An 8,587-nucleotide genomic window follows, 5' to 3' on the forward strand; every position below is an offset into this window, starting at 1 on the left:
TTGTAAACACTGAGTATCTCTGGCAAGATGCTCAAGGAACAAATAACGATGGTTGCCTTATGGGAAGGAAATTGAGTGATGAAAGCAAAGGGTATAAAAAGGAGCCCTTTTCTTGTCTAGTCTCATGAACATGGTTTTCTTATGTATGTTTTGAATTTTGACCAATGATTATTCTTTGCTTTTAATTTGCTTCCATTTTGCCTTAAAATACTATTTTAAGGCAAAAGAAGAGGGTTAATAAAGGGTAGATATTTGGTTATATTGTTTTTAACAAAGTTTTGCGTACCAAAATAAAAAGTTGGCAAGATCACTTAAAAATATATGTGCTCATTATGTGAATTAATGGTATAACTAGTACTCAAAGAGTACTTTACACTTTGTGTTTCTGTGTGGTTGCAAACTGTTGAAATCTTTACTTAGTATATACTAAATCCATCTTCTGTATAGAAAGATAATTGAAAATGAATCTTGATGTGAATGGGATGGGAGAGGGAGTGGGAGATGGGAAGGTTGCAAGTGGGAGGGAGGTTATGGGGGGAAAAAGCCACTGTAATCCAAAAGCTGTACTTTGGAAATGTATATTTATTAAATAAAAGTTTAAAAATGTACTCATATAAAATTCAAAATGTTTGAACTGCTGCTCTAAGATCCCTCTCTGACACTCAACATCTAGTCTTACTGTTCTTCCCTCGAACAATATGCCCCATAATGTATCTCTTCATTAGATACCTGCTTAGCATACCACTCACTCTAGGTGTCAGACCTCAGTGTGCCTTCTGTAAATCAATGTCTTTCACCATCACTACTAGCAATGAATTACTACTCTATCACCGAAGCAGGAAGTTGGGATTGGGACCCTTCTGCTTGCTGCTGAGTCTTTCCAGTAGATGTAAATTGATTGATATACTGGAGGGGAATGCTATGGACTGAATGTTTGAGTCCACTGAAAATTCACATGTTGGAGGGTGAAATCTCAATGAGATTTTTAGGGGGTGGGGCCACTGGAATGTAATTAAGTTTACGTGAAGATATCAGTGTGAGGCAACCATGATAGAATTAGTGCCATTATAAAAAAATCAGACACAAGATATTTACTCTGCCCTTTTCTTTCTCTCCCTCTCTTTCCCTCCCTCTCCTCACCCTCTCTTTCCCTCACCCCCCACCATCTCTCTCTCTCTCTCTCTCTCTCTCTCTCTCTCTCTCTGTATACCATATACTCACCAAGGAAAGGTCATTTGAGGAAAGTATTAGGAAGAGGACTTTGATGAGAACCAACCATGCTGGTATCTGGATCTTGGACTTCTAGTCCCCAGAATTGCAAGAAATAATTATCTGTTGTTTAAGCACCCAGTCTCTGGTACATTATAGCAACCTTAGCTAAGACTGCTTAGTTTTTTTTTTTTCTTTAAGAGAAGTGAAACTATTAAGTACAGATCTACCCCCAAGACACACATGATAGGTTTATTGAAGTATGACTGACACTGTATCTTAAGGATTTAGAAGAACAAGAGAATACCAAATTCCAAAACAGTAGAAGGTGAGAAATAGTAAGAATCAGAACACAAATAAAAGAACATAAAATTTAAAAAACACAAAAGTTTAACAAAAAGAAAAGCTGTTTTTTTTTGTTTGTTTTTTTGACAGGCAGAGTGGACAGTGAGAGAGAGAGACAGAGAGAAAGGTCTTCCTTTGCCATTGGTTCACCCTCCAATGGCCGCCGCGGCGGGTGCGCTGCGGCTGGCACACCGCGCTGATCCGATGGCAGGAGCCAGGAGCCAGGTGCTTTACCTGGTCTCCCATGGGGTGCAGGGCCCAAGCACCTGGGCCATCCTCCACTGCACTCCCTGGCCACAGCAGAGAGCTGGCCTGGAAGAGGGGCAACCGGGACAGAATCCGGCACCCCAACCGGGACTAGAACCGGGTGTGCCGGCACCGCTAGGCGGAGGATTAGCCTAGTGAGCCGCGGCGCCGGCTGAAGAAAAGCTGTTTTTAAAGAGGACCTAAATGAAAGATCTCTGCGAGTGAGATCCCAGTAGAAAGAACGGGCCATCAAAGAAGGAGGTACCTTTCTCTGAAGGGAGAAGTGAACTTCCACTTTGACTATGATCTTGTCTAAATAAGATCGATGTCCACGAACTCAAAAGGCTTCCATAGCTTTGGCAACTCATGACAAGAGCCTAGGGAAATTACTGACACCATAAGCAAGAGTGTCAAATTGTTAAGTCAACAACAGAAGTCACTGTGCACTTACTCCTCATGTAGGATCTCTGTCCTTAATGTGTTATAATGTGAAGTAATGCTATAACTAGTACTCAAACAGTACTTTACACTTTGTGTTTCTGTGTGGGTGCAAACTGATGAAATCTTTACTTAATATATACTAAATTGATCTTCTGTATATAAAGATAATTGAAAATGAAACTTGATGTGAATGGAATTGGGAAAGGGAACAGGAGTTGGGAGGGTTGTGGGTGGGAGGGAAGTTATGGGGAGGAAAAAAGCCATTGTAATCCATAAGCTGTACTTTGGAAATTTATATTTACTAAATAAAAGCTTTTTAAAAAGCTGGTTTTTTTGAAAAGACAAACAAAATAAACCAACCTCTAGCCAGACTAATAAAGAAAAAAAGTGAGAAAAAATTTAAATAAGTAAAACTAGAGTCGAAAAAGGAGACGAGAGCCGGCGCCATGGCTCACTAGGCTAATCCTCCACCTTGCGGCGCCAGCACACCGGGTTCTAGTACTGGTCGGGGCGCCGGATTCTGTCCCGGTTGCCTCTCTTCCAGACCAGCTCTCTGCTGTGGCCCGGGAGTGCAGTGGAGGATGGCCCAGGTCCTTGGGCCCTGCACCCCATGGGAGACCAGGATAAGTACCTGGCTCCTGCCATCGGATCAGCGCAGTGTGCCGGCTGCAGCGCGCCATCCACGGTGGCCATTGGAAGGTGAACCAACCGCAAAAGGAAGACCTTTCTCTCTGTCTCTCTCTCTCACTGTCCACTCTGTCTGTTAAAAATTTAAAGAAAAAAAATGAAAAAGGAGACGAGATATTACAATTGAAACCACAGAAATGCAAAGAATTTTAATAAATCACTATGAACAACTGTATGCTAACAAATTGGGAAACCTCAAAGAAATGAATAAGTTCCTGGATACATATAACCTACCAAGACTAAGTCAAGAAGAGATAGAAAATCTAAACAGATCAATAACAGTCAACAACACTGAAGCAGTACTTAAAAATCTTCCATTGTGGCCGGTGTTGTGTCATAGTGAGTACATCCACCACCTGTGACACCGGCATCCAATATGGACCCAGTTCGAGTCTCAACTGCTCCATTTCCAATCCAGCTCCCTGCTAATAGCCTCGAAAAAGCAGTGAAGAATGGCCCAACTTGGGCCTCTGCAACCCACCCAAATGGGAGATCCAGAAGAAGCTCCTGGCTCCTGGCATTGGCCTGGCCCAGCCAAAGCAGTTGTGGCCATTTGGGAAGTGAACTAGCAGGTTGAAGATCTCTCTCTCTCTGCCTCTCCCTGTCCCTGTAACTCTGGCTCTCAAATATATAAATATTTCTTTTAAAAAATTCCCATCAAAGTAAACTCCAGAACATGATGGCTTTCCAACTGTATTCTATAAAACATGTAAAGAGGAACTAAGTCCAATACTTTTCAAACTATTCCAAAAATACTGAAAAGTATGAAATTCTGTCAAACTTTTTATGAGGCCAGCATTACTCTGATACCAAAACCAATCAAAGATACGGCATAAAAAACAAACTACAGACCAATGTCTTTGATTAATTCAGTGCAGAAATTCTTGACAAAAAATAGCAAACCAAATCCAACAACACATGAAAAAGATCTTATATCACGATCAAGAAAGAAAGAAAGGAAGGGAGGGAGAGAAGTGGTGAGGGATGGAGGGAGGGAACTATGATTATGGTCTTAGAATTGTATCTATGAAATCTGTTCTCTTTACATTAATAATTTTTTAAAAAAGGGAAATGTTCATTACACTGTTTGAATTCGTATATATTTATATATGCATTAAAATGCCACAATGTAGCCCATAAAATATGTACAATAGTTAGGAAACTTTTTAAATCAAAGATGATCAAAATTACTAATCATCAAGGAAATAAAATCAAAAACCACAGTGAGATATTACCTCATACCTGTTAATATGGCTATTAACAAAAAGTCAAAAGAAAACCAATGTTGGGAAGCATGTGGAGAATGAGAACCCCTGTGCATCCCTGGTGGGAATGTTGCTTGGTAGAGATGTCATGCAAAGTCTTATTGAGGTTCTTCAAAAATACAACTACCGTGTGATCCATCAATCCTACATCTGACTATATATCCAAAAGAATTGACATCAAATTCTCGAAGAAATATTTTCACTCCCGCAGTCCCTGCAGCATTATTCACAGTAGGGAAGACATAGAAACAATGTCAGTGTTGTTCAACAAATTAATGAATAAGGAAGGAAGGAGGGTGAAAAAGAGGGAGGGAGGGGTGGTAGGGTGGGAAATATCATTATGCTTTTAAAACTGCATGTATGAAATACACAAAGTTTTTCCCTTTTATAAATAAAAAGTTTCAAAAAGAAATTGTGGTGTGCGTGTGTGTGTGTGATAGAATGTTACTCAGCGTTTAAAAGGAAGGAAATCTTTCCAATTGTGATAGCATGGGTAAACTTGAAGACATTATATTATGAAATAAGCCAGACACAGAAAGACAAATACTGCACGTTCTCATGTATATATGGAATCTAAAGCATAGTCACATTCATAGTAAATGGAGACTAGAATGGCAGTTATCAAGAGCTGGGAGTGAGAGAAAATGGAAGATAGTGATCAGATGACACAAACCTTCAGTTTTATGATGAGTACAGCTCTAGGGATCTAATGTACATCATGGTGACTATAATACTGTATTGAAATTTGCCCAGTACATAGACCCTAGGTGCTCTCACTACAAAAGGGGGGGGGTGTGGAGTGGCTAACATTAGCCTAGTGGTTAAAATGCTGGATATGCAAGCTTCCAATATAGGTTTGCCTTGGTTTGAGTCTAAGCTGCACTCCTAATTCCAGCTTTGTGCTAATGTGCACCCTGGGAGGCAGCAGATATTTGGCTCAAGTACTTCAGTCCTTGAATATTGGAACATTTGAGAGCTCAATTGAGTTCCTGGCTCCCAGATTTGGCCTGAACCATCGACCTGTTGGGGGTAATTTGAGGAGTAAATCAGGGCATGGGAGATTCTCTCTCTCTCCCTCTCTCTCTCTCTCTCATCTCTCTCGAATTAATAAAAAACTAAGTGGCTTTGTGAGGTGATTGGTTAATTGGTTTGTTAATCAATTGGTTTGTAATAATTTCACAACATACACTCATACATAGGTCAAAGCATAATGCTGTATTTTCTTAACACATGGAATATTTTAATAAACTGTTTATTTCAGAATAGTTTTATTTTACAAAGCAAAAATTGTTGGGACATGCTCAATCGGACTTGCCCCAAATGGTGGAGTTAGAAATGTGCCAGGGTATTCCAATACAATCCCATCTAGGTTGCATCTACCAATGCCATCTCACTAGTCAAAGTGATCAATTTCAGTTCACAATTGATCCCACTGATAGGTCTAAGAGTCAAAGGGATCACACAAACAAGACTAGTGTCTGCTAATACTAACTGATAGATTAAAAAAGGGAGAGAACAATCCAACATGGGAAGCAGGATACAAGCAGACTCATAGAATGGCAGATGTCCTAAATAGCACTCTGGCCTCAGAATCAGCCCTTAAGGCATTTGGATCTGGCTGAAGAGCCCATGAGAGTATTGTAGGCATGGAAAGCCAAGACACTCTGGCAAAAAAAAAAAAAAAAAAAAAAAAAAAAAAAAAACCTAAATGAAAGATTGTGGGCAGCCACAGGCAGTCGCCCTTTTGTTTACACTTAAACATATGGATGGAGACATCCCGGCACAGACAATTAGGCTAAGGAGATTCCAGGAAGAGGCAGAAAGAACAGTATCTCACTGCTAGACTTCTCACAAGAGATGATGTAGATAATCAGCCACGCCTGAAACCAGCATTTATTACCTAGGTGTTTTATTATACCCTTGTAATCTATGATTGATAACATTTTGTGATCTGTTAAGAACTTTATCGGGAACTCTTTGTAACCCCAAAAGTCTTTTAGATGTGTAAATCCTCTGTGTGCCTTCTTGTGTACAACTGGTCATGTTTCAATACTACTGGACTTGTTGAATAAACGAGCCTTGATCAGGATTTGTCCTGGCTCCATTCTTTGCGCACTTGTCCCCGCATTCCCACTCTCTGTTTCAGGAAACCCGGTTCATTGTGCTGCAGGCCAGCACAAAATATCTCTGCGAGTGAGATCCCAGTGGAAAGAATGGGGCCATCAAAGAAGGAGGTACCTTTCTCTGAAGGGAGGAGAGAACTTCCACTTTGACTATGACCCTGTCTGAATAAGATCGAAATCGGCGAACTCAAAAGGCTTCCATAGCCTTTTCAACTCATGACTAGAGCCTAGGGAGATTACTGACGCCATAAACAAGAGTGTCAAATTGTTAAGTCAACAACAGGAGTCACTGTCTACTTACTCCTCATGTGGGATCTGTCCTTAAAGTGTTGTCCAATGTGAAGTAATGCTATAACTAGTACTGAAACAATATTTTACACTTTGTGTTTCTGTGTGGGTGCAAACTGTTGAAATCTTTACTTAATATATACTGAATTGATCTTCTGTATATAAAGATAATTGAAAACGAATCCTGATGTGAATGGAATGGGAGAGGGAACGGGAGATGGGAAGGATGCAAGTGGGAGGGAAGTTATGGGGGGGGGGAAGCTGTTGTAATCCATAAACTATACTTTGGAAATTTATATTTACTAAATAAAAGTTAAAAGAAAAACAAAAATTGTGAAGATGTACAAAGAGTTCCCATATATCTCATACTCAACTTCCCCTATTATTAACAACTTATATTAGTGTGATATCTTTGTCACAATTAATTAACCACACACAACTTACCCAATTATTAACATCTCATATCAGTACATTTGTCACAGTTAATGATCCACAACCAGATCCTTCTCTTTTTAGTATTTTATATTGGTGTATTTAGCACAATTAGTGAACCACACCCAGCTTGGCTTATTTTTTTAAGCCAAACTCCATCTATCCCCACCAATTCCTCACAGCCACTAGTAATCACCATTATATATTAAAACTGAGTTTTTTTTAACTTCCACATAAGATGAAAAACTTGGTCTTTCCTGTGTCTGGCTTGCTTCGCTTAGTATCATGTCCTCCAGTTCTACCCATTTTGCTGCAAGTGACAGAATTTCATTCCCTTTATGACTGAATAGTGGTCCATTATGTGTATATATAGCATATTTTCTTGATCTGTTGATCTGATATGGACACCTAGGTTAATTACCTATCTTGGCTATTGTGAACAGTGCTGTGACAAACATGTTGGAGCAGCTATTTCTTTCATACAATGTGCTCATGTCTTCTGGACATATGTAATATCCAGTATGGAACCGTTGGATAATATGTCAGCTCTATTTCCGGTTTTTAGAAAAATCTCCATATTGTTTCCATAGTAGCTCTACTAAATTACATTCTCACCAACAGTGTATAAGAGTTCACCCTTCTCTATCCTGGCCAGCATTTGTTACTTTGGCTTTTTAATAGCAGATATTCTAACATGGGTGAGCTGATATATTACTGTGCTTTTGATTTGCACTTCTCTGATGTCTAGGGATATTGAACATTTTTCATATATTTGTTGGTCATTTGTATTTCTTCTTTCGAGAACTGTCTATTCTGGTTCTTTGCCCATTTATCACCTGAATTAGATCTTTTGTTGTTTTGAAAGTGAGAGTTATATAGAGAGACGGAGAGACAGAAAAAGATTTTTCCTCTGCTAGTTCACTCCTGCAAAATGGCTTCAGTGGTTACAGCTGGGCCAGGCTGAAACCAGAAGCTCCTTCCATGTCACCTACATGGGTGACAGAGGGCCAAGCAGTTGGGTCATCTGCTGCTGCTTTCCTAGGCCATTATCATCAAAAGTTGAGAAGCCAGGACTCAGATTTATGCCATATGGGATACCAGAGATGTAAGTGGCAGCATTACATACTACTCTACAATGCTAGCTTCTTTGTTGAGATTTTTGAGTTCCTGATATGTCCTAGACATCAATCCTTTGTAAGATAAGTAGCTTTCAAATATGTTAACCATTCTGTCAAATGTCTCTTCACTCTATTATTTCCTTTACTGTGTGTAAGCTTCTGATTTGATACAATAGCATTTGTCTAGACTTGCTCTTGGTGTGTACATTTTTTATGTCTTATCCAGAAAAATTACTTTGAAATGTTTTTTAATGTTCTGAAAATGTTTTGAAAATTTTTGAAATGTTTCCACTACGTTTTCTACTAGTAGTTTTATAATTTCATGTTTAGAATTTAGGTCATTGATCCATCTTAAGTTGGGAGATATATTCTACATAGAGATATTTTGGGAGATATTTTCTTTTGGATGTCCACATTTTATTTTATTTATTTT

This window comes from Oryctolagus cuniculus, chromosome X (genome assembly GCF_051225735.1).
Source record: "Oryctolagus cuniculus isolate XC-2025 breed Fujian yellow rabbit chromosome X, ASM5122573v1, whole genome shotgun sequence".
In the NCBI taxonomy this organism is placed as follows: Eukaryota; Metazoa; Chordata; class Mammalia; order Lagomorpha; family Leporidae; genus Oryctolagus; species Oryctolagus cuniculus.